Source organism: Marmota flaviventris, chromosome 3, assembly GCF_047511675.1.
Source record: "Marmota flaviventris isolate mMarFla1 chromosome 3, mMarFla1.hap1, whole genome shotgun sequence".
NCBI classification, from domain to species: Eukaryota; Metazoa; Chordata; class Mammalia; order Rodentia; family Sciuridae; genus Marmota; species Marmota flaviventris.
In genome coordinates, this window is record NC_092500.1 from 25,537,164 (window position 1) to 25,562,048 (window position 24,885).

General features: G+C 41.7%; 1 protein-coding gene across 2 annotated transcripts in view; it reads left to right on the top strand.

Moving 5' to 3' along the window:
* Tmcc3 (transmembrane and coiled-coil domain family 3) overlaps positions 1-24,885 on the top strand; it is a 230,390-nt gene that overhangs the window by 11,853 nt on the left and 193,652 nt on the right. The window contains exon 5 of one of the 2 annotated variants that reach the window (XR_011707049.1): positions 239-4,208. The exons of the other annotated variant lie outside the window; for it this stretch is intronic. The gene's annotated coding sequence lies outside the window, so the exon portion shown is untranslated. Of the gene's footprint in view, positions 1-238; positions 4,209-24,885 lie in introns of those variants that run through there. 2 annotated transcript variants of the gene reach the window in all.

Genomic DNA, 24,885 nt, shown 5'->3' on the forward strand with positions numbered 1-24,885 from the left:
ATTTGGGGAATGACACCTGAGATTTGAATTGCAGAAGGATTTGGAAAGTGGGTGATAGAGACTGTTTCAGCATGTGCAAGTGCCCTGAGGTAGAAAGATTCGGGCATGAACATGGAACCTAAAAGGCTAGTTTGATTGGAATATAACTGTGTGAGGGAGAAGGGGGCAGTGAAGACTAGAGGCGAGTCTCCCTTTTGAATCCTGTAGTCTGTTAATGATTTTTTTTTTTTAATCCTAGAAAATCATAACTTTAGCTTCTCTGTAGCAAATGGACTTGGAGCAGGGATGACAAGAGTCGAAAAGAGGAACCAGTCAGGGAGCCGTTAAAAGAGACCTCTTTTTGGACTAAGAGTAAAATGGTGAAACATGGAGAGAAGGAGATCAGTTTACGTGATTTTGAAGAGCTTGTTAGAGGTCAAGGAAGAGGGATTAAAAGGAGTGCAGGTATTTATTTCCAGGTTGGTGTTTGGTTTCAGTCATCGGGTCCTGACTCACATGGCTGTCCACAGAACAGGCTGGTCTGGGAGACAGAGAAGGACAGCCTTGGAATGCTCCTGCCTGTGCCCAAATGCTGACAAGACGACTTGTTGGGCCCCTCTAGAGGAGCGCCTTACTGTTGGACAAGAAAGGAAGCGGGGCTGGGTAGGGATCATAAAGCTTGCTTGCTCCTGGAGCTCTGTTCCTCCTCCTCCCCTTTCTTCTCTGATTCATTGATCTTGTTCCCAGCCTCTGGAGCCTCGTAGAACAAGCGTGATCACTCTTCACATGACAGATATTCTAAGGCAGCTGACATGTTCACTGGTCCTCCTCAAGTTCACATCCCTGTTCCTTCAGCCATTCCTCCTGACTTTTATGTTTGAAGCCTTTTGCCAGGCCGTCAGTCACCTTCCTTCAGACACATTCCATTGTGCAGTGTCTTTCCTAAAACGTGACAGATTGCTGCTGGCGCTCACCTTGACAACAGAAACGAAGGCCTTTGGAGAAAATGATACCGATCCTTTCTTCAACATTGTGTTTGCATTAGTATATCCTCATAGAACAAGGTTGAAAAAACACAGAAAACATAAGGAAGAAAAATTTAAATTCCTGTAATAATACTACCCATAAATAATTAGCTTAAATTTTGGTTTTGTTTCCCATAGTCTTTTCTATGTATGTATTTGTTATTGTCTTAAAAATCAATACAGGTGGACCTTTTGCTTTTATGTTCAACTGTTTTTTTATGTTGGTAAAAGTTCTAATTGGACTAATTAGGCTGTGGCTCCGTAGCAGAGCACTTGCCTAGCCCATGAAGTCCTGGGTTCTATCGTCAGCACCACATGAAAATAAACAAATAAAAATAAAGGCATGCTGTCCATCTACAACTGTAAAAAATTTTTTTTAAAAGTTCTAATCACCATTATTTTGTTTGACCACTTTCTGATGTAATGAATTGTTTCTAGTTTTTCACTTTTATAAATAACATGCATTTGCACGTACACAACAGCACCTCAGCACACACGTCTTTTTTCTTGTCTCATCTCCTCGGCGTAGATGCCTCGGGTGGAATTACTGGGTACAGATGTCTTCTGGGTGCTTGGTCCTCTAGGAGGGGTTCACTCATCTCTCTCTTCACTCTCCAACAAGGATAGGTGAACCTGTCCATTTCAGTATACCTTGCCCCATTCCAGAAGGATAAGACAAATGGTGACAGGCCCTAAGTATGAGGAGGGCAGGTGTAGGTGAGACCTGGCTTAAGCAGCTTGCATTTTTGAGTGCTGACTCATGTGTCAAGCATTTGCTAAGCCTGTTGCATATATTTAAATGAAGTACTTCTCATACCAGCCCTACACATCGTATGCTGCTACAGATAAAGAAATAGACACTCAGCAAAGTGGCCTGCCAAAGGCCACAGATAGCTTCAGTGTAAAGATAATTTAGGCATCAGTAACAGAATAGTTGACTAAAGTGGGTTTTAATTCTAGGTTTTTTTTTAGTAATCCTTTTCCTTCATGTGTAATGTAGATACAGAAAAGTGCACACACCTTTAATGGTATTATTTGATGAATTGTCATAGTTCCCACCTTAGTAGCACCATCCAGTCAAGGAATGGACTATTATCCATGTAAAGCATCCTCCAGGTCCCTGCCTGTCAACATTCACCTCCACAAGATGAGCCATCCTCATTCCTAACATTATAGATCCTGTTTGCCTGTTTTTGAACCTTATGTAAATGAAATTTTTGTAGACATATCCCTTATTAATTTTTTCTCCTTTCCCTCAACATTTGATTCTGAGAGTAATTTATTTTGTGTAGCAGTGATTTGTGCACTTTTATTTCTGGAGAGCATTCATCTTGTATGACCACACCACAATTCATCATTTTACTGTTGTTGATGGACTTTTATGTTGTTTCTGGTTTGTGACTCCAATGAATGGTGCAATTTGGAACACTTTTGTACAGCAAAAGATAACATGTGCTTTTGGCCTGGGATGTGGTTATGTAATTCTCTGTTTTTCTGTGTCTAAAATATTTATTTGAAACTATTTGTGTGTGTGTGTGTGTCACATGTACTGTGTGCTTCCAGAAAGGAACACAGTTGGGATCTCTGCTCAAGGGAAGGGCTGAAGATCTCCACATCAGAAGAAGTCCCTCTTGGAGGGATGCTTGCTTCAGTGAATGGGACATTAACTCTGCTGCTGGCAGCTACCAACAGGAGCAGCTTCAGGAGGAAGAATGTTTCTCTAATTTAATTATGAATCTCAGGGAAGCATATCATGATCCTCTTCAACCTGCTGTGCTGAGTGGCAGGATGCCACTGGATGTCTACCAGGTAGAGGAAGGGGCAAGGGAGTGTGTACATCTTTACACTCTGCGACGGAAGCATATCTCCACACACAGAGTCAACTACAGAGATTCGGGTCCCAAATTTGGTCAGTCCCCTAAATCATTTATCTCTACATTTTGAAGATTTCAAGAGCATATTGTGAAGTTGGACAGACTGAGGGTATCACAATCCTGCTGTGCCTAGGGCAGTTCCACTTACACCTGTTCTTTTGGTGCCACTGTTAATAGCACCTCCTTGGGTCCTAGTAATGTCCTGGCTTTTATGATGAGTTATAAGGTCCCCTACTTAGACATGGTGATTGAGGTTCTGCCACTTAGGTGCATTGTGACCTCAGACAAGTTACTCTGCTTCTCCAAGTTTTGTGTTCCATACCTGCCACATAGGGTTGTAGTAAATCTTAAATAAGGATGCAACGTACTTAGTTCTGTCTTGGTTCAGAAAAAGGATGCAGACTTCAGACCTTAAGGCCTTTTACATTTTATCTTGGCTACTGTTACCATTGTAACTAGAATTGTCTTCAAGCATGATGATGAAGAATTGTGAATGAGACAAAAGAAGCTGGGAAGCTGTACATTTTCTCCATCTTACCCCTAAAAAGAATTTGCTTTACTTCCCAGGATAGGAGGAGTAATTGGCTTTCCTTCAGGGTTGTACTGCAAATGTGGAAGCTAATGACATTTGAATGTGAACTCACCATTGGTTAAACAGGGTTGGGTTTAAATGCCTTGGTCTGCACTTCAGGGGGTGATAAGGAAAACTTGAGATGGTATTCACTGTTATCAGTGGAGTGACCATCCAGTCTGGTTGAGGCCTGCTGCCTTCTGTCAGCCTTTAATAGCATTCCCTTTGCCTCTCAAAGGTCTCCCATTTCAGGTCTGCATAGGACCACCCTGAGATGAGGAGTCAGACCAGAAACAGGGCAAAAAGATCCATAAGCAGGACATTCCAGATACTATTATATCGGAAATGTGAAATGAATGAAGTATAATTATCTGTGTTAAATATGGATAAAGCTCCAAATAAATGTTGAATGGGAAAGCAAATTGCAGAGGGGTACCTACTGTATAATTTCATTTATGAAAAGTTAAATGATTTAAGCAAAGTTAAATAATTTATTGCCTGAGGATACATAGATATTTGATGAAAATATAAAGAAAAGCAAAGGGGTGATTAATTCAAAATTCAGATTGGTGGTTATCTGCATGGGGGTGGGGGAGGTCATAGAAAGATGCCTGGCTTCAAAGATGTATTTTATACTATTTCTCAGCTGTGAAATTGGTATATGAATGTTTCATTATTGTTCTTTTATTTAAAATGTGCCTACATGTTAGGATTCTTTTGGATTTATTGTGCTGTTTTACCAGAAGAAATAAAATAATGTACACAGAGTAAAATAAAAATAAAACATGATATTGCATTATGTCAAATTTTATACTTTTACGCTTGTTTGCTCTTTGAGGTGATTGTTCATTGTTGAATGAGTTGAGGGAGAAGGTAGCCAGTTTAAGCTTTGAGGTGATAGACGATTTGCAAGTTAATAGTTTTAAGTCTTTATAATCCTAGTTGTTACAGGCCTTCCTTCTGATGTTATTTCTACTCCTGGTGATGCTGCCTCCACTCTTACCAACCCACCAGTGTTCACGGAGCAAACGTTTTCTAATTCCATAATATATATTATGGCTTTTATGTCTCAAAAAAAAATGCCCTGAGATAGATTCCAGTGTCACCTCCATTTTACCATTAAGGACAATGAAGCTCTGGGTAGTTAAGAAATCCAGCAGAAAGTATCTGCCTTGGGCTTCTGGCCTCCCCATTCCACCACCACCTCCAGGAGGTAGAATGCTTAAGTGATGAGTCCAGCCTAACCCAGACATGGTAGAGGCAAAGGCTGAGGTTTTCAGCATTTTCTGGAAGGCTTTCTACCCCATCATATTTTTGAGGACAGCATTTTTTGTCAGGCTCTGCTTGCTCTCAGTAGCCAGCAAGTTCCTGTGGCTCGGCTAACATGATTGCTGCTCCCTGGTGACCTGTGAGAGCTTTCCAGCCCCTGGGGCAGGCTGTTCCTGCACAGCAGGTTTCTGTCGCACCTTGGGGTGCTCTTGACCTGACTGATTTGCACTTAGTTCTTAGAAGTGGTTGGGGGGGCAGATCTGAACAGTCCTGAGTGACATTTGAACACTTTTTTATTTGAATTCAGATTTAATATAGTTATCTTAAGAAAATAATGAATATATAACAAAAGAAAAAGGGAGAGTAGTGCTGCAGAGGGGTGACTGAGCCCAGCGAGATGCTATGGCAGGCAGAGAGGCCTCTGGGTGGAACACAGCTTTGGTGTGTTATGTCATCTCACTGCAGTCCAGTTTCCTGAGCTGTAGGTTGGAGATGGTGCTGCCATGGCAGACTGTCACTTGGCCCAAAGATGACACTGTTTCCTTCCTAGTTAAGCCAGGAAGATGTTACTTAAGCTCTGCAAGATGGGCCTTACCCCTGTCCCTAGGAACTGACAAGTGAGTGCTTTCTGGTCCCGGGGAGGGAAAGGGAAGTCTGTTGGGGGAGAGGTTTTCTGCTGTGTTAGGAGGAAGCAGAGAAGCTGCAGCTCTGCCTGTGGGTCTCTCTGCTCCTTTCTTTGAATGCAGCTCTGTTGAAATGCAATGCTCGGGGCTGCTGCAGCCAGTTCATAACTGTGACGGGGGGAAAAAAGAGAATCAGAGATGCCAGCCCTGTGTCCTACCATCACCGAGCCTCCTTAGCCTCCCTGGAACTGTCTTTATCTGGATTCCTTGTTATGTAAGGAAAATAGACCCCTTTTATGCACTCTCCTATTAGCCACATTTTCTGTTACTTGCAACCAAAAAAGAAAATGTTTTCATAGTGTTTATTCCTTACTGAGTTTTCGTGAGAACTAGAGAGAAAATATTTCTTAATGTGTTTGGAACACAGTAGATATGTTGTGGTAGTTGTTATCTTTACCATTATATCATCCCCAAGTTTCCTCATGACTGTAGGTATGGGGTGGTGGGAGAGAAGAAATATTGAAGGTTTTGGTCTTTTTCTCTTCCTCTGTACATCCTGCCTCTTACGAGAGATCATATGAGGTATTGGCGGGGGGGATGGTGTGTCTGAGATAGGGGAGTAGAAAGGAAAAGGGGAGAGTAGGTAATGAAAGAATTAGAGGAAATCAGGTAAGCAGAATTGACTCATGGTTTGAATTTATTTCTCTCACATCTTATTTACCTGAAATGAATTTGGTTATCCTGGTCCCTGGTATCTGTTTTTTCATAGCCTTAGCATTCATAGCTTGAAAATACTGTTAATGCTTACTCCCTTAAAATCTTTAATGGCTATTCCTTTAAACTGGAGCTCAGGGAATAGTGCTTTTTGACAAACATTTCTGGTAGACTTATTATAATGAAGCAAAGTCTCTATTTTCAGATCCCAATTACCTTTCAATCCAGTTGCTGTCATTAAGCTACGCGTGCATTTAGAGTGCTGGAAGTTGGAGAAATGAGTGCATTACCATCAAAGCATGAAAGGCCAGTGCTTTGCATAATCATTTCTGGAATGGTTCCTTGGGTTTGGCATCTGCCACTCTCACCCTGCAGAGCCCTTGTTTGGGATACTGCCTGTGCAGAGTTCTAGTTACTGGTTTTAATCATTTTCAAACCCTGATGTGAATCCTCTAGTCACCTCCAGTTGCTTTTTCCTTGTGGCACAGTTTTGTTTTAAGTAAGAGTCCCTGTGATGATTCTACATTTGCCAGAATAATAAGAGGAAGGACACTGTACCCTGGTTGATATCTCTGACTAGTGGGTGGACTTTTTGAGCATGACCTCGGGTGGGTAGGGGGTGGGTGTTCTGGCTGGTCTTAAGTTACAGTGCAGTGGAGAAACTGAGCACCTAATCCTCTCCAGAAAGGTGAAGTGAAAAAGTCTTTGATCTCCACAGAGCTTTCTGTGTCCAGGCAAGAGGAAGAATTGGCATGAGAAGACGGGACCAAATGGGTGAAGAGGGAGAATGGGAATCCAGTGTTGGGTCTGCAGGCCAGGAAGGAGGAGCAAACCCAGAGATGCTTCTAAAAATATGTCAACAGGTACTGGCAGCACTACCCCTCAGAACTGCTATGGGCCACTGTGCTGGGCAGGCCCTGAAGTCTCATCTGGGCCATTCATGGGCCCAGGGAGGGAGAGTTGGGGGTGGTCTGGGGAAGAGACTAGTTGATAGGGGGATGTTGAAGGGACTAGTGGTACAAGAATATTTAAAAGTCTTAAGAACTGGCATAACCAGAATGCAGCCTGCTACAGAAAAGCAATTCTGAACCAATCTCTCTGTGTTCCCCCAAATTACATTGTGTGGGAAAAAGGCAGGCGGGGTTTATGCCTGCCTTCTGCCTGGCACATAATAGGAGCTTGATTAATATTTACCAGAGGAAATTAATAAACGAGTGTGCCACCAAATGATGTGTCAGAAATCCTCCCTGTGTGCTAAAACAAGAATTAGTTTTCATGAGAACCTTATTGTATTTCTGTAGGTTTGGGATTATGCATATCTTACACGATTTTCAAAACAATGGCAGGAAAGGAAAAGCAATGCGTCCTTTTAGAGAGGAGAGGATAGTTTTTCCTTTAAATAAAACCAGAAGGAACTATTGAATCTCCTGGTATTTTTCCCTTTGTCCTGTATCTTGTAAAATAATGTATGCAGGAGAAAAATCAATTGTCTTTACAAAGGGAGCCAGTTCACTGTTTTAAAGGAGCCTGCATTAGGTGGCTTGAAGTTTCTGTGATAGAGAATTATGAGAAAATGTACTTTTTGTCTGATCAGAAAACATGAATAGGAAATGACAGCAATCATTTCCCAGCCACAGGCTCTGTATCAGGATGAAACGTGGTGTTTGAGTTGTAAGGCAGAATGTCTCCTGGGGATATTGTGAAGATGTGTCAGCTGGCATGGCCAAGTTGAGCACTGTGTTCTATAATGAATATACATTTTGCTGTGGCCTTTGAATACCAAATTAGTCCCAGAAAAGAAGTGCGTGCCAAAAGAGCCTTGAGTAGTGTGGATAGTTCAGATGAACGTGCTTAGGACGGGTTAAGCTCTATGCTATTTCAGTGGACCAGAAAAGGTAATGGAGTTTATGTGACTTACCCTGCACCTTTGTAAAAAGAATCTGAAGTGACTTTCAACAGATGTTCAATAATGATGCTAGGATCTAGAAATTGAAAATCAGGACCAAGAAAAGAAGAGAGTCCTGGTAGCCTGGCAAAAAGGGAAACATAATTAGGTATATAACTCATAAGTTAGGGAAGGTAAGAACTTGTCAGTTTCTCAAAAGAAGGCAGAATTTTTAAAAATACTGCAAGTCTTTGTTATTCTGGAGTTGATGAAGTAGTTTTGATCTTTTGGTTTTCTTACTTGCCCTCTGCTGTTTCTTTAACTGTTACAGTTATTCCTTTGCTTCATAGTCTGCTAGTTTTTAGTGCCATCAGGAGATATAGACAAGGAAAAGGAGGTCAATTCAGAATAGTCAGCTTTGTAACTGATTAAAGTTCTGGTAGTTATCTGTGGTAAGTCATTGTAACTAAGTTCATGCTACTGAGTAAAAAGATATTTATTGGGCTGGGGTGTAGCTCAGTGGTAGAGTGCTTACCTTGCATGCATGAGGCACTGGGTTTGATCCTCAGCACCACATTAAAAAATAAATAAATAAAGATATTGTGTCCAAAAAATTAATTCTCTAAGACCACAGAATGGAGAATTGCTCATTTTTTGAAGTCCCTGTGACTTTGTGTCAAGCCCATCTAGCTGTGCCCTGGGCTGGGGAGTGGAGCCCCTAGTGAAAGTTCTCGGGCTGTATTGTAGCTCAGTGGTAGAGACTTGCCTAGCATGTGTGAGGCACTGCGTACAAATAAAATAAAGATATTGTGTCCATCTATAACTTAAAAAGTGAAGGTTCTGTGCTTGGGTTGGGGGTAAAGAGCTGTTACCCCTGGAGGATAATCATTAAGTTGGAAGAAGACTGAGGGTATTTCATTCCTGGAGTTCCCAAGCCTGGGAGTGGTTTCAGAATCACCCAGGGGAACTTTTGAAAAGTCCACACTGCCAGGCCCCACCCTGCAATGACTGGATTCTCGATAGTAGTCCCCAGGCATGTGAGTTTTATTGGCTGCTGTTTTGATTTTAAGCATTTTTTTTTTTTGGGGGGGTGGTGGTGAGTAATCAGCCTGGCTTTGAAATTGTTGTCTGTCTGCAAAGGGGAAAAAAATCCCTACTCTGCACCATCCTAGTACTGTCAGCCCCTTGTATGGTTCCGAAATAAGTTTCCTGAGTAAGGATGGGAAGGGGGTGGTTCCTAGATGGGTTCTAACCTGTCCAGTCCAGGTCTGGCAAAAAGCCAAACATCACTGTGGAAGAAACCGAGATGCAGCCCTGTGAGATTTTCAGGAAAAGTGAGAGAGAAGTTAGATATAACCCCATGTATGTAGTGTCAGAGAAACACCATCCACACTGTACATGTTTGCCTTTGGCCTGTCCTGGGTATTACATGCCACTTGTAGTCTGTAATAGTAATCTGACCACAGACATTTGAGATTTCTTTGTGCTAAACTCTGCATATGACCTGAACACAGTCATGTGATGTAGCCATTGCGATTTTCCTTGCTAGTGAATGAACAGGCCCTATTTGACTTAAGTGACATGATTTTGAAAATCATGTCACTTAAGAGGTGTCACTTAGAGACAGCCTAGCTGGGTCTGAAGCCCAGGTCAGAACAATCCTTGAATTCAATTTGAATAAAATAAAGTTTTACTCCTGAGCATTTTTTTTTTTCATTCAGTATTGCATTTTTCCTTCAAAGCCTCAACTCACTTGTCTGTCTGATCAAGTTTGCACAGTACTGGCTTAATGGAAGAGCATCCATTCATGGATTTCAGACATTCACATGAAGCTTGCTCTGCTAGTCTCCTGCAAGGCAAAGATAAACAAGGACTCAACTGTCAGGAGGCTCATGGTACAAAGCAGCTGGGCATGGAATGGGCGGATTGTCAGACCTGGGACGTGGCCCACCACTGGAACGGTTGAATCAAGGTTCTGAGATTGAAGGAGGAGATATGTGGGTCAGGAAAAGCCGTTGGTGCCTACTACATGTCCCTGCATTCAGGGAACTTCAAGACCGGTGGGAGAAGCTCACACAAAACCTGTCGTGTTACAACTGTATCAGTTGGCATCGAAAAAGGTGTGTGGTGCTGTTGGCGCTTTAAACACGGAGACCGAAGCTATTCTAGGCTTTAGAAGGTTTCCCCAAGAAAGCCTTGCTTGGTGTGCTTAGCAGTGATGTCCTGTGTTCAGTTCCCATCACACACAAAAGAAAGAAAACTAACCATGTTTGAGGTGAGATCTAACAAATGAGTATGAGTTAAATTTATGTTGACCTTTATAAACATTTATCACTCCAGAAGATGTTTGTACACGGTTTTCTTTGTTCATGTCTGTGAAATGTGCTGCTGTGTTTTGTAGAGTTAAATGCCTATTTTCCCTCATTGAATATTCTTTAATGAATGCATTTGTGCATAGAGATTTTTTTTTTGTTAAAGAAAATAGCAAGAAATAGGTTTACTAGATGAAAGGATATAGCCACCTTTACTATCGTAGCCCTTTCTAAAGGTGTGAGGTGACTTTCACATCCTCCTCATGGAGCCTCTTCAGTTTATCGACAGCCCTTTCCATCTCCTTTGTGGCACATCTCTGTCTACAGTTTTCCTGATATTCTTTCACTCTTTGCAACTGAAGCTCTGAAATTTCTCATAATTAGAACTTAGTGATGTCAGTAATGTCCTCCTTTTAAAAATACCCATTTATGACATTTTTAGTTTCTAGCATAATGACCGGTGTTGCTGGGGCTGCTAGTTTTCCCCAACATCCATTCTCTTCAGAAACCACACATTTAGGTGGGTACATGCCCATTAGGAATAAAGACTACAATGGCCAGTTTCCCTTGCAGCCAGAGGGAGGCTAGGTGACTCATTATGGCCCAAAGAATGTGATTAGAAGAGTCATTTGGTGGTTCCTGGCATCCTTTAAAAAAAAAACTCATGTATGCTCTCTGCTCTTTCTTGTTTATGTCTTCATTCACCCTGTTCTCTAGATCACAGTAGTGATGTCTAAAGCTCTAGCCACCATATTGGATCATAGGAGTAAGGGCCAGACTAAAGATGTGGAATGGTGAGCTGGAAATCTTTGGGTTCTGTGAAGACTTCATGGACCAGAGCTTGAAAACTTGACAGTGTGTTGCTTGCCTGTTGACTTTCACGTATGAGAGAAATGTGTTTTTATTTTGTTTAAATTATTATTTTGTATCTATTACAGCCCAACATAATCCTGATTTAAATGTGTTCATGCAAAAAAGACTATATTAATAGTGTATGTATATATGTGTGTGTGTGTATAAAAACATTTATTGGACATGAATATTTCATGGTTAAATTGAAAGTTGAGATCAAATCAAAGCAAATTGTAAGGTTCAAATACTTCTTTTAATTCCTTTCTTACTATATATCTTTTCTATTTAAAAAAATTATTTTTGTGATAATAGCTTTTTATCAAGCTCTTGTGTGCTTATCTCATTCAATCCTTTATGAGTAGTTAAAATTGTTATCCCATTTTATAGATTAGAAAATTGAGGCCAGAAAAGATTAACTTGCCAGGGTCACCTATCTAAAGAGTGGTAGAGGTGGACTCTATCCTGGTTCTTCCTGACTCTGGAGCCTAATATCTTTGTGTAGGTGAGCTATTCCCCTTATATGTGCTGTTCTTTCTCCCAGGAACACCTACTGTCTGTGCCGCTTTTGCCCAGTGACTTCTCTGCACCACTCCATCCACAGCCTTCCTTCACTCTTCCACACTATGCCATAATCCTGCTGCCTTAACAGCACTGTGTGTGTCTTCTGTTATAGCGTTTATCACACCTTATTGAATGTGTTGCTTACTTGCCCCCACAACCCCATGGTAAACACAGCCCAAAAGGGGGAGTGTGTTTGAGTATTATTATTATATCGTCCAAACCTAGCACAGTGCCTGGTTCATATAGTAAGTGCTTAATAAATATTTGTTGAGTTACTGAATAAACTCCCATATCTATCCAAAATATATTTCTGCTACTTTTTAGAGCTCTTTTTGGCGTAGGTTATTCTAACCACTATATGTGGTATAACTTAATCTTATCTTGGTGTCGAGTGTGTCAGATATGTCTGTAATTTCCAAAGACTTGATTTGGTGGATAGTTTAGTCTTTGGTCATATAGGGCACTTCCTCTTAACTCTCAGCAGGTTGGCTCTGCTCTTAATGACTCCACAGTATGAATAGACTTGCATGCTATTAAGCTGCAGTGATCTTTTACATGCAGTAGAGGGAAAATGAGATTGCTGTAAACAAGCATATGCATGAATTCATTCAGAAAAATGACTATCTGGGTCCCAAACTGCATAATCATTCTCCTTTTATATTTAACAGATGAAACAGAGATTATGAATTTTCATAGAATTGAAAGATGTGCTGCTGTGTCAGAGGAGGCTAAACAAGAAACTGGAGCTTTCTGAGATATAGTCAGATTCTGATTGCGTCGTTGTTCAGTCTTCACAGAATTCCCATTCAGAAAGTGTGCAGGTTGAATTTAATTGAACCTCATTCATGGAACCGAAAATATATTCCTCATTTGAAAATTCCTCTAGGATGCAGGGTCCTTATTTTAGGTCCCTTTGAATCCTCAGCACTCCGCACGGTTCCTCACATGGTGTAGACCCTCCTCAAATACAAGAGTCAACAGAAGGGTTTCGTTTTCACGTTTTGCTGCCTCATTTAACTCCAAATCTGCTTATTATTGGTTTGTTCTAACCCTTTTTTGTGCCTTCAGCACATTACTTATTGGTAACAGAAGTTGGCAGGAAAGAACAAGGTGATACCTATTTTGGCCATGTTGACTGTGTTGAAAGTGCACAGCTCTGTGGCATTGCCTACATCAACATGGCTGTGCAGCTGTCACCTTTCCATCTCCTTCCATCTTCTCAAACCGAAGCTTAACAATAACCCCCCCCCCCTTCCCCTGTTCCCTGGCAACCACCATTCTGCTCTCTGTCTGAATACGAATACTGTAGGTACCTGATAAAAATGGAATCATGTAGTATCTGTCCTTTTGTGACTGGCTTATTAGACTTAGCATGATGCCTTCAACATCCATCCTTGGGCTCCTGATGTGGCTCAAGTGGTAGCGCACTCGCCTGGCATGCGTGAGGCACTGGGTCTGATCCTCAGCACCACATAAAAATACAAAAAGATTAAAAAAAAAGATCCATCCACGTCGTAGTATGTGTCAAAGGTTCCTTCCTTTTAAGGCTGTATAACATTCCATTTCCACATGTTGTGCTTTGGATCTGAAGTGTCCCCAGAGTCTCATGAGTTGAAGGCTTGGTCCCCACTGCAGCAGTGTTCAGAGGTGAGGCTTTGGGAAGGTGATGGAATCACGTGCTCTAACCTCCTCAGTAGATTAATCCATGGATGGATTAATAATTCGGTGGCATTACTGGAAGGTGGTGGGAACTGCAGAAGTGTGGCCTGGCTGGAGGAAGTCAGTCACGGCTGCTGGACTTTGGGAGGGTTGCCTTTGTCTCCAGCCTCCTCTTTGCTGCCTCCCTACTTCCTGACTGCCAAGAGGTGAGCGGCTGTCCTTTGCCACACGCTTCCTCCTCTGCCTCATCGCAGGCCAGGGAACAGTGGAGCCAGCCAACGATGTATTGAGACCTCTGAAGCCTTGAGCCAAAATAAATCTCTTCTCTAAATTTTTCCTCAGTTATTTTGCCACAGAGATGAAAAGCTGATTTGTTTGCCCATTTATGGCCACTTGGGTTGCTTCCCTTTTTGGCTGTTGTAACACTGATATGTACACGGATATACAGTACACCCTCACTGTAATCACACCTCCCCTGCAGGATGTGCCTCAGGAGGTACTTTAAAAATCTTCAGCATCATCAGAATTAAGAACTTGTGACTTAAAGGACACCATCAAGAAAGCAACAATTCAACTCATACATTGGAAGTATCTGCACAACATATAAGTGACTTGTATCCAGAATATATAAAGAATGTAATAACAACAAAGAGACAAATAACCCAATTTAAAAATAGGCAAAGGATCTGAGGAGACATTTCTCCAAAGAAGATGTATAAATAGCCAATCAACGCATGAAAAGGTGTTCAGTATCATTGGTTGCCATGAACATGCAAATCAAAACCACAATGAGATACAACTTCACACTGTAATTAAAAAGATAGACAATAACAAGTGTTGAGGAGGAGAAATTGGGAACCTCATACAGTGCTTGTGGAAAGGTTAAATAGTAGTCACTTTGAAAACAGTTTATCATTTCCTCAAAACGCTAAATGTAAAGTTACCTATGACCCAGTCAGTTATGTTACGCTCAAGAGAAATGGAAAACATGTTCACACAAAAACTTGTACATAAATATTCACACCAACATTATGCATAATAGCCAAAAAGTGTATAAACCAACCCAGATTTTCTTTAATTAATAAATGAATAAGCAAAATGTAGTATATTCCCATAAGGGAAGGTTATTTGTTAATAAAAAGAATTAAGTACTGATACATTCTGTAACATGAGTGAACCTAAAAAGCATGCTAAGTGAAATAAGGCGGTCACAAAACACCACATATCATGAAATCCTATTTATACAAAATGTCCAGAATAGGCAATACATAGAAACAGCAAATTAGTGCTTACCTAGGATTTGGGAGGTGTGGGAAATGGGGATGATGAAAGTTCTAAAATCGGATTATAGTGGTGGTTGCAATATGTTAGATATATTAAACACCATTGATTTCTTATTTAAATGGGTTAACTTTATGGTATGTAAATTATTTATCAATAAAGCTGTTTGGGGAAACCGTGGCGCTATTTCAGTATGCCACCAGGTGAGGAGGCTGTGTCCTGAAGCGGTCTTTTGTTTTTTAGTCCTCCATGAAATAGAATTCTATGCACTGTCTGTGGAGAAGAAATTAGGAAATTTGTCATTGAAAATTCAGGGAAAAAAGAAAAGTAAAATATTTTGTTGTCCAAGTTAGAAAGCTATGAAATTCTTGGCAATAACAAATTCTGGTAATAACATTTTTCCATTTTCTAAAAATGCAACATGTTTTTCTTTCACAAGTAAGGACTGAATTAATGAAATTGAGCTTTGCATCCGAGAACTTCAACCAACCTTAAGGATATTTTTTTTGCATCTCTTCCTTGGCGCATGTCTTTCTCTGGCTTTGTAGGAAACACTCTGTGCGCCATGTCACTGTACCTCTAGAGCTCCCGTCTGGAGTCCTCTCTTTCCTGTACATGGCTGTCTTCTTCCTCAGTTGGTGTTTTGTCCCTGATGCTCAACTGACCTTTGAAAACCAGTCTCTCTTCCCTCTGCCCAATAAGTCAATTTAGGCTCATTATTAGGTGTGATTAGAGCCTAATTGAGGACTGGGATGTAGCTCTGTGGTAGAACACCCTGGGTTCCATTCCTAGCACCACTAACTACTGCAATAAAAAGACTAATTGAGAAAGATTTGCCTGTTGTTGATCGTTTGAAATGTTTTCACCTGTTAAATCTGTTCACAAAACTAATTTATTTATGCACACTGTTCCTGACTTTGGTTACACATGGCCACTCACAATGGGACTCTGTTCCCTTTACCTTTATGGTCCCCCTTCACATAGGGTCTCGTGCCCAGGTACCTGGCTTATTCTCTTCCCCAGATTGTGGGATTCTTAGAGGACCAGGGGTAGCTTTAAACTTTTCACAGTGCCTTGTGCTGGATAGGTGGTTAGTAGTCATGTGCTGAATGAGTAACTTTGAGTGTATGGAACTTAAGGACACAAGCCAGAGAAGAGCAATTTCTGCGTGTTGGCTGTGCTTTTGTTATCCAGTGTCTGTTAAAATTATGTTACACAGCGGCATGCTGCTGAGAGATGCACGCGGCTTCCTGTTTGATTGATCATGACATAGGTTTACAAGCATGCTCACACGGTGTTAAATCACTCAAATTAAGCCTCAAGAATGAAAATAATGTTTGACTTTTCTTCCTGAGAATCTGTGAATAATATTTGTCAATCCAAAAGCTCCCAAAGGCACCTCTGGAATGTGAGCTCTGGATGTCTTTTTGGTTTTTGTTGGCAGGTTGATCAAAACCATCAGTCCCGTCAGGTGGTTAGACCAAGAGAAAGATGAATCTAATTCAGACCATGCACAGACTTTTATTTATTTAAAATGTTTTTTATTTATATTTGACACATAATAATTGTAGGTATTTATGAGGTACACTTCAACATTTCGATACATGTATACAATGTGTAATGATTTCAGATTGGGATAATTTGTATATCCTTTACCTAGACATTTATCATTTCTTTGTGTTGGAAACATTCAAAATCTTCTCTACTAGCTATTTTGAAATATACAATTAATTTTTGCCACTCGTTGTTACCCTACTGTGCTACAGAACAGTCGAAGCTATTGTTCCTTCCCTGTCGCACCTCTGTGCCCATCAACCATCCTTTCTCCATCCTCCTTCCCTCACCTTTTCCAAGCACTGCTAACACTGTTTTATTCTGTACTTTAAAAAAAATTTTTTTGGTTAGTTGTTGATGGTCCTTTATTTATTTTACATGGTGCTAAGCATTGAACCCAGTGCCTCATACATGCCAGGCAAGTGTGCTACTGCTGAGCCCCAGCCCCAGCCCTGTACATTTTTTTTTTAGGTCAACTAGAACATATAATATTTATCTCTGTGCCTAACTTATTCCCCTTAACATAATTTCCTCCAGTTCCATCTATGTTGCTTCAAGTGACAGAATTTCATTCCTTTTTATTGTTGGATAGTACTCCATTGTGTATATATTCCAAATTTTCTTTATCCATTCATCTGTTGGTGGGTACCTAGGTGGTCTCCCATCTTGGGTATTGTGAATTTTGTAGCAGTAAACATGGGAGCATGCAAAAACTTTTAAAACAAAGATCTTGTTTCCTCTTGTCTTATTTTGTACTATAAGTTGATTTAAGTTGAGTTCCTGTGGGGTTTTTTGATCAGAACTAGAATGTGGAATATATTTCATGACAGGATAGATGATGAAAGCTTAATTTCCATTTCAGCAAGATGAGCTTTAGAGATTAAGGAACTGAGGATGTGAGTTGGATGTGATGTAAACGTCATTTTCTCAACACTGTGGTCACATAGACGTGAGAGGGGCAAGAAGCTGGTGTTCAGCTTCTCAGTCCTAGCTCTCATGGTCTGTGTCCTTCATTTCAAGGAGGAAGAGCCTTGCAAGTCTCGTCTCACCTTTTCAAGAAATTCAGGAGACCTGGGCTTAACGCCTGGCCCACTTTGGCTTTGGATGAGTTTTACTCGCAGCTTTTATTCCCTAAGGTACCTGGATATGGGGGGTAGTGTCTCCGTCATGAGTGTTATTTTATTTTTGAGATATATTTCTCTTCAAAATAATAAAAGTGTGATTGTAAATGTTAATTATAAAAAGGTGGTAGATCTTCAGCACTGAGAATGACTTAGGTGGATCATTGGGCTCTGAGAGCCTCGTTGGCCGTTTTCTAAAATGGAGATAAGGCTTGCCCTGCCCATCTTTCACGTGGAATACTGTGGATCTGAGTGACTGTGACTCCTCAGCTGCAGTGGGGAAAGCACAGGCTTGGCGAAGGGCTTGTGAGGATTAAGTAGGATCACATGGGTAAAGCATTTGGTGAATGGTAGAGCAGAACGCAGCCGTGCACACACCACTGATTGCTTATGTAATCCCACTCACAGCTTAAGCCTCCTGCCTGGCCAACTGTCTTTACTCACTGTTGAGTGGGAATATTTCGTGGTGCTTCATCTTTATACCCCAGACCTCACTGCGCATTGCGCGCACATGTTCTCTGTGTGCTTCCTGAAATTGTTTCCACCTCATCTTCTCTGCCTGTCCCGGTCTGTTGTTTCCTCAACATTTCTATCCTCTTTCCTCAGCTAGGGCCCAGTGGCAAGTGTCTGTCTTTTCCTTCTGTATTTTCCTGTTCTGTCATTTTCCTCTTGGAATGTTTGGTTATCTTCTCGTGCAGGTGCTTCAGTGCTTCTTGGAATGTAAGTCTCTTGGGCTTAGCACGGGGATGCACAATTCACAGGTATTAATAATTGTTGATTTTTCACACCCATGAGACATGCTTTAGACTGAAAAGGCCAGCAAACATGAACCTTCTTTTCCTTGAGTATGTATAACCATTCAAGCAGTAAAGCTGAATAGTTATAGACTTTCACAACAGAAAAGAGCCTTGAGGAGTTACTTTTTATTGCATGTAATAGGTGCTGTGTATACTTTATATCCTTTCTTTTTCATAACAATGTTTAAAGGATGCTAAGTATGGCTACCCATATGTTATGGGCAAGAAATCTAAGGCAGACATTAAATCACTTGCCCAAGGTCACTCACTCATCTTGAAGCAGTAGAAGGACTTTTCTTTGTCTTCAAAACCTATGTTGCACTATTTTTTTCTGCTTCTTAAGGGTAAGAATTTTGAAAGAGGCAATATTAAGTTTAAAAAAATCACGAAGCAGCTGTCCTTTCAGTGCAGATACAGCCAAGGCATGGTCCTCAAGCAGCAAGTATTAGATGGTCACCATCTGATGCCAGATGTGTTGTGTTAGCTTTTCGTTGCTGTGACCAAAACACCTGACAAGAACAAATTAGAGGAGGAAAGATTTATTTGGCTCGCAGTTTCAGAGGTTAATCTACTGTCTGCTGGCTCCAAGGCAGAAACATGGTGGTGAAGGGCCTGGCAGAGGAACGCTGCTCAGCACAGCAGCCAGAAAGCGGGCAGGGGCCAGGGACAGATTCAGTCCCCAAGGCCAAGCCCTCTATGATCTACTTCCTCCAGCCATTCCCCACCTGCCTGCATGTGTCTCCAGCAATCCATTCAAATGGTTACTGCATCAAATGGATTAATCCACTGATGGGATCAGGTTGCTCATGATCCGGACTTTCCCCCTCTGAGCACTGCTGCATTGCCTGGCACATGAGCTTTTGGGGGACATTCCAGATCCTAATCATAACACCAGCGTCTTTCTAGATACCAGAAGAGGAGAGAGGGAAGGGCTTAATCCTCAAATTCATGGGAAAAAAGAAACATACAGAATGCAATAAACCAGTTTGAATAACCTTGTGGTAAGTGAGTGGCCTTGGGGCCAGATGGGAGCTCAAATCTCAGCTCCTCACCTTTTTCAACTGTGGGGTCTTCCTTATCCATCCTCTCTGTGCCTCTTTTTATGCATTTGTAAAGTAGCAGGGTGATAAAAGAACATAGCCCTTAGGGTAGTTGTGAAAAATAGGAGAAATAATACACATGAAGACTTAGAACCATATGTGGCACTTAAGGGCTCTGCAAATATTGATTGTGCTTGTTACTAGTTGAGGCTGAGGAAAGTATTGCTCAGAGAACTTCAGAAATTCCTCCTGCTTGGCCACATCCAGCAGTTGATGGCCCAAATCAGTCATAGAAATCTGATGGATATGTGATTGTTTCTTTCCTAACTCCATGGAGGGCTGGGGGTGTGGCTCAGTGGCAGAGCACTTGCCTAGCTGGTGCACAAGGCCCTGGGTTTATCCTCAGTATAAATAAATAAAATAAACAAATTGATTACTTTAAAATGCTTCTAGTCCATGGAGGACCCAAATAGTTCCTGCACATTAGTTTCTGGTGATGTGTCCACTGGAGACAGATTTAGGGTCAGGTCTTACCCTATAATCACAATAATCATTCTTTTTCAAACTAAGAGATGAGCTTAAGACACTAAGGGGTTTTGTTATTAAAAGTAAATAGCAGCATGCTCTGTTTTTCCTTTAAGAATTCAGAACAAATTGGCTTCTAAGGCAGGGTCTGCAACAAAGTGCTAAGTCCCTCATACTACTCTCTGAAAGACCTAGTTAGCTCCAGAGAGGGATGAATAGTTCATGAAGGTTTTACATTTGCCAATTGTCAGTTTAATAAAGTTGGGCTTGCCAGCTTTTAGAAAAGTGCTCTAGTTATTATCTGGGTAAAGCATGGGCCTAGAGGCCCCAGTTTGGCTGGCGAAGTATTGGGGAACATCAAGGAGGATTTCCCTGATGAGATATAAAAATGCTGAAGGAGCAGAATTGGAAGGGGAATTTCAGCCTGCTTCTGACCTCAGCACTCTAACCAGCCGTGGATGATAGCTCATTTCCTTCCCTGCTGGAAAATGGGGATGAGAGACCCATGGTGGCTATTCAACCTATTGGCATTTAGCTGTGTACTGGGATAATGGCAGTTAGTCTTCCATCAACTTGTTTTTGTGTATCTTCTCATACCTATTTGTTCTCTTCACAAGGCCCATAAAATTATACCCTGCTGGTCACAAGTTTATATTAAACTCTGTGGCTTGGGACATGGAGCATAGCAGAGAAAAGCCCTGGAGGGATGATTTCCCCACCCTTCATTCCTGTGAAGCCTTTACATCTGTCCTCAGTCCCATTCCCCAGAATTCCTGGGAGGCCTCTGGTGGCATCCATTGACCTCATTTCTGGAATTTGAAAGAGCTGCTGTTGAATACAGGACCATTGCACATGGAACTGTGGTCTTAGAAAGGTGGGAATTCAGGAGCTACAGGAAATCGCTGCTACAGCTCCTTCCCAGATGTCCCACATCTAGAAATGCTGCGTTTCCATGCAGCTCAGAGTTCTAGGGGCCCTCCCCTTGCCCTGGGGAGAGAGGGATGGGGAGTTAGGGAAGGTGAGGGAGAGAGAGGAGGTGCAGTGACTTGCTGTTGGCACCATTTCAAAGGTGGATCTTAATGTTCTTCCCCTTGAGTGTGGGCTGTATTTGATGGCTTACTTCTAGTTAATTGACAGTTAAGAAGTAACAATGTTAGATTTTAGAGACTAGATCTTAAAGGGCATTGTGGCTTCTGTTTTGCTCTCTCTTGACTTACTGGGCCTGGGGGAAGCCAGCTATAGTGTCAGGAGTTCACTGAACCCACATGGAGAGACCCACATGGTAAGGAAACTGTCATTAGGTATGTGACTGAGGCATCTTGGGAATAGATCTTCTAAACCTCAGATTCTTCCTCCGCAGAATGGGTATCATAGATTCTACCTCCCTGAGTTGTTATCGGTGTCTGGTTCATAGTAAGGTATCCAATAAATGGGTAATTGTAACTATTATTAATATATTATCAACTAACATAGTTATTTATTCCTCTCACTTTTTCTCAATTTGTTTTCTCACTGCCTTGAAACCTGGTTTAAAAAATGCTGCTTCTACCGCTATAGGCACAGGGTTCCTTAACTCTTACCACTCTGTCTTATGATAGGTTGCTTGTGGAAGTCCTTCACTGACAATAAGCTTCCTCAATATAGGGAAGAACCTGCTGTCTTTGTTTCCATAGTGCCTGACTCAAGTAAATGAGTGAATATACTTCTGCCATTTTTGCACATAAACTGTCATTGGCATTTAATGTCATTAAAATGATTACTTCTTGTCTCCAGCCAAAAAGGGTACACGTTAAAAAAAAAAAAAAATTCAAAAGAACATCATTTTGCTCTCTGCCTTTTCCACTTAAGAAACCTGTGACTTTACTGTTGATTTGTTGTGGTAGATAATAGTTCTCACTTCCGTCTTTTTTAGCATTTAAGAACCACTTAAAAGTCAGGAAGAATGTTGTGTGAGAACCTCTTTGGGGTAGTGGGAATGTGGGTGATAACTGAGGCCTTTTCGTTTTAAAACTATGATGCACATTATTTAGTATAGCAAATTCTCAGAAGATATTAAACATTTTTTTTAATGTTGGAAGGCAGCACAAAAGAAAGTGAATAAGATTGTTTCTGATGTAGGTCCAAAGTCAAGTTCCAGAATTTGTGAGCCATGTAACTGCCCAGCTGTGGCCCCAGCTGTTTCTCCGCCACCCCCATGTCCATTCCTTCTACTCCATGCAGATGACAGTGACAAACACGAGGGATGCACCTTAACCTACTCCACCTCCAACAGGCTTTTTTTTTTTTTTAAAGAGAGAGAGAGAGAATTTTTTTTTTTTTTTTTTTAGTTTTCGGTGGACATCTTTATTTTATTTTTATGTGGTGCTGAGGATCGAACCCAGCGCCCCGCGCATGCCAGTCGAGCGCGTTACCGCTTGAGCCACATCCCCAGCCCTCCAACAGGCTTTCTTAAACCTTATATTCTTTCTTTTAGGTGTCTGCTTGTTTACCAGATGTTTAGTAGGTATTCACCATATGTCAAGCAATGCTGGGCACCTGGGTTATACCAAGTGAGGACTTGTCCTACCCCTGAAGGATTCCTGAGGGTTGACAAACTGGGATCTCACATGGGGGTGAGTGGGCAGTAGGCAGCTCTCTGGCATAGCATTATTGGGTTAAATTTCTCTCAGCACAAATTCTGGGTCAGATTCAGCCCCTGGTGATTGGATCTTTCCAGTTGGTAGGTTTGGATACTGTGGGCCAGTCCACTGTGGGTTTGTGCTCAGTTTTGCTTTGCTGAGGGAAACTGGGACTTGTTATTCTGCTGCTATAACATTAATTAGTTATACTTACAGCAGTAAACATCATGTAAGCCCCAAATAGTAATTTTTATACCTTTTCTGCTAAAGCTAAATAGGAGGGAGAGCCACATCTGGTAAGGTATGAGCTTAATGCTCCAGACCCAAAAGCACATGGATACTGGGCAGACTTTAACTAGGGAGAAGGGACTGTCCTCGTGGTACACACACAGCTGGTCAGGAGAGTTCTAGAAACTGGAAAAACAACAACTCATTAATGTATCCAAATGTCTTTCCTTGTATTCCTTGATGAAATCACCCAATCCATCCACTCATCCATCCATTTGTCCGTCTGTCCATCCATCTATCTACCCAACCATCCATAGTATTGCTATATGCCAGTAATAACACAGAAGTAAAAGAAAGTTCTTTCAAAAAAATCTGTGAGATAATAGATGAATAACTAAGAAAGTTACAACATAGTATTATAGATTTTAAAAATATTAGATCTTAAAAATATTAAAGGAAAAAAGGAGATGAACAGTCTTAATCACTGTTGCTGGAAGTATTAATTGATACAGTTGCCCTGGAGAGCAATTTAGCAATACTTATAAATAATCTAATTTATATCCATTTGCCAAGAAATTTCACTTATAGGAATCTATCTGGAGGATATAATAATGGAAATATGTGTAAATGTGTAAGAATGTTTGTTATTATGATAGCCCAAAAAGGCAGGGGGGTGGGGATCAAATGAGATGTCCAGCAGTAGTGGACCAGTTAGTGATAACCTTGTCTGGCCATACAGTGAAGTACAGGACAGCCTTGAAACAATGTATCTTGGAAGAGTTAAGTGATCTGTTTTCATTAAATGAAAACAGTCACAAATCAATTAAATAGAGGAATTCTATAGTTTTATATAGTAAATATATGCATAAACACAGTGTCCACAGTGACTTTCTTGAAGTTATTTTAGTCAGTATTTGTTCTTTGTGAGCTCCAAGATTTTCTACAAGGAAAATGTTGTCACCTTGGTAGTTACAGAAAGCCGTTAACAAGAGAGGTAAGTGCAGTTTGGCTGAGAGCCTGGGGTGTGTTGTTGAGAGCTCAGGAGTGGAGCTCCGATGAGACAGGACTGCACTTTTGTCAGTGTCTGCTTGTGCGTTTATGAATGGAGCAGATTTCTGTACAGCGCTTAGCCTTGCCAGTCTGTGCCTGGGGCTGTAGATACCAGAGCCTGAGCTCCACAGTGAGGAACTAATTGTCATAGAGCTTGTTACATAGCAAGGAAAGACTAGCCAACAGAGAATTTTGGATAATGACAAGTGTTATGAAGAACTTAAGCCCAAGGTGGCTTGATAAGAGGGGGGATTGGGTGGTCAGACCTGATCTCTAATAACAAGTTGGCAGCCATGGAAATAGCACGCAGAAAAACCCAGCACCTGGAAAGGTCCTAAGATAGGAACAAGCTTGGCTTTTTTGAAGGAGAAAGAAAAGAAGCCAATGCTTCATGAACCCAGCAGAGTGAGGCTCAGGATCAAGTTAGAGGGGTGATCAAGTTAGAGAGGTAGGCAGGAGACCGATCATACAGGGCCGTGCAGGCCAGGCCAGGACTTTGAATTTTATTGTGAGATGGAAATGACTGGAGTATTTTAAACTGAGGAGCGAAAGGCAGTCGTGAAGAGAAGGCTGCCCCTTGAAATAGTTGGAGAGCTAGAATTCTTGGTGGTGTTAAATACTCGTTCAGTTACGCTTCGCTCAGTATAGTCAGGAAGGGTGCTGTGAGTCCCCAGGTGCTGGCCAGCTTCCTTTGCTCTGGATCCACCTGAGATCGAGGAGGCTGACTTGTAGGAGCCAGTTCACAGTTTCCCTCAGCCTCTGGTTTCTCATCAGTTTCAGCCAAGAGGAAGGCCAGTGGGAGGAGGTGATGTTAGGTTAGGTTCCCCCCAACATCCTCCCTGTCCAGTCATCTCTGGCTCCTGAGCCCCTTGAGCCCCGATTTCAGCTCCTGTCAGGAAGGCCCTCTCCTTCCAGGGTCAAGTAAATGCCCTTCCCTTTACCTTGCCAATCCTGGGGTGGTATACCATTCTTGAAGACCTACAGAGATCTCTCTCTCCCCTGCTTATTCCCTTGTAAATAAGTTATAATCTCACTTCAAATTACATAATTTGTGATTGCCATCTATTTCTAGCAGGAACTATGTCTGAAAAATCTGCCTTCTTCCTGGTGGAATCTGGGATGTTCTGCCCACAGAACAGGAGATCAGGTTCTGCTCCAAAGGGTCCCTGGCAGAGTGGCCTTGGTGAGACTGTGGTGAGTGGAGCTTTCCAGGATCAGTCTTGATAACCCTGACTCCAGGCAAGGTCTGGGGAGCTGATGCGCTTAAGGGTGCTCTTGTGTTCTCTAGGTGTAGGCCTGCCCCCACCCACCCCCCCCCAGGTCCCACGGCCTCGGGAAGGAGCTGTC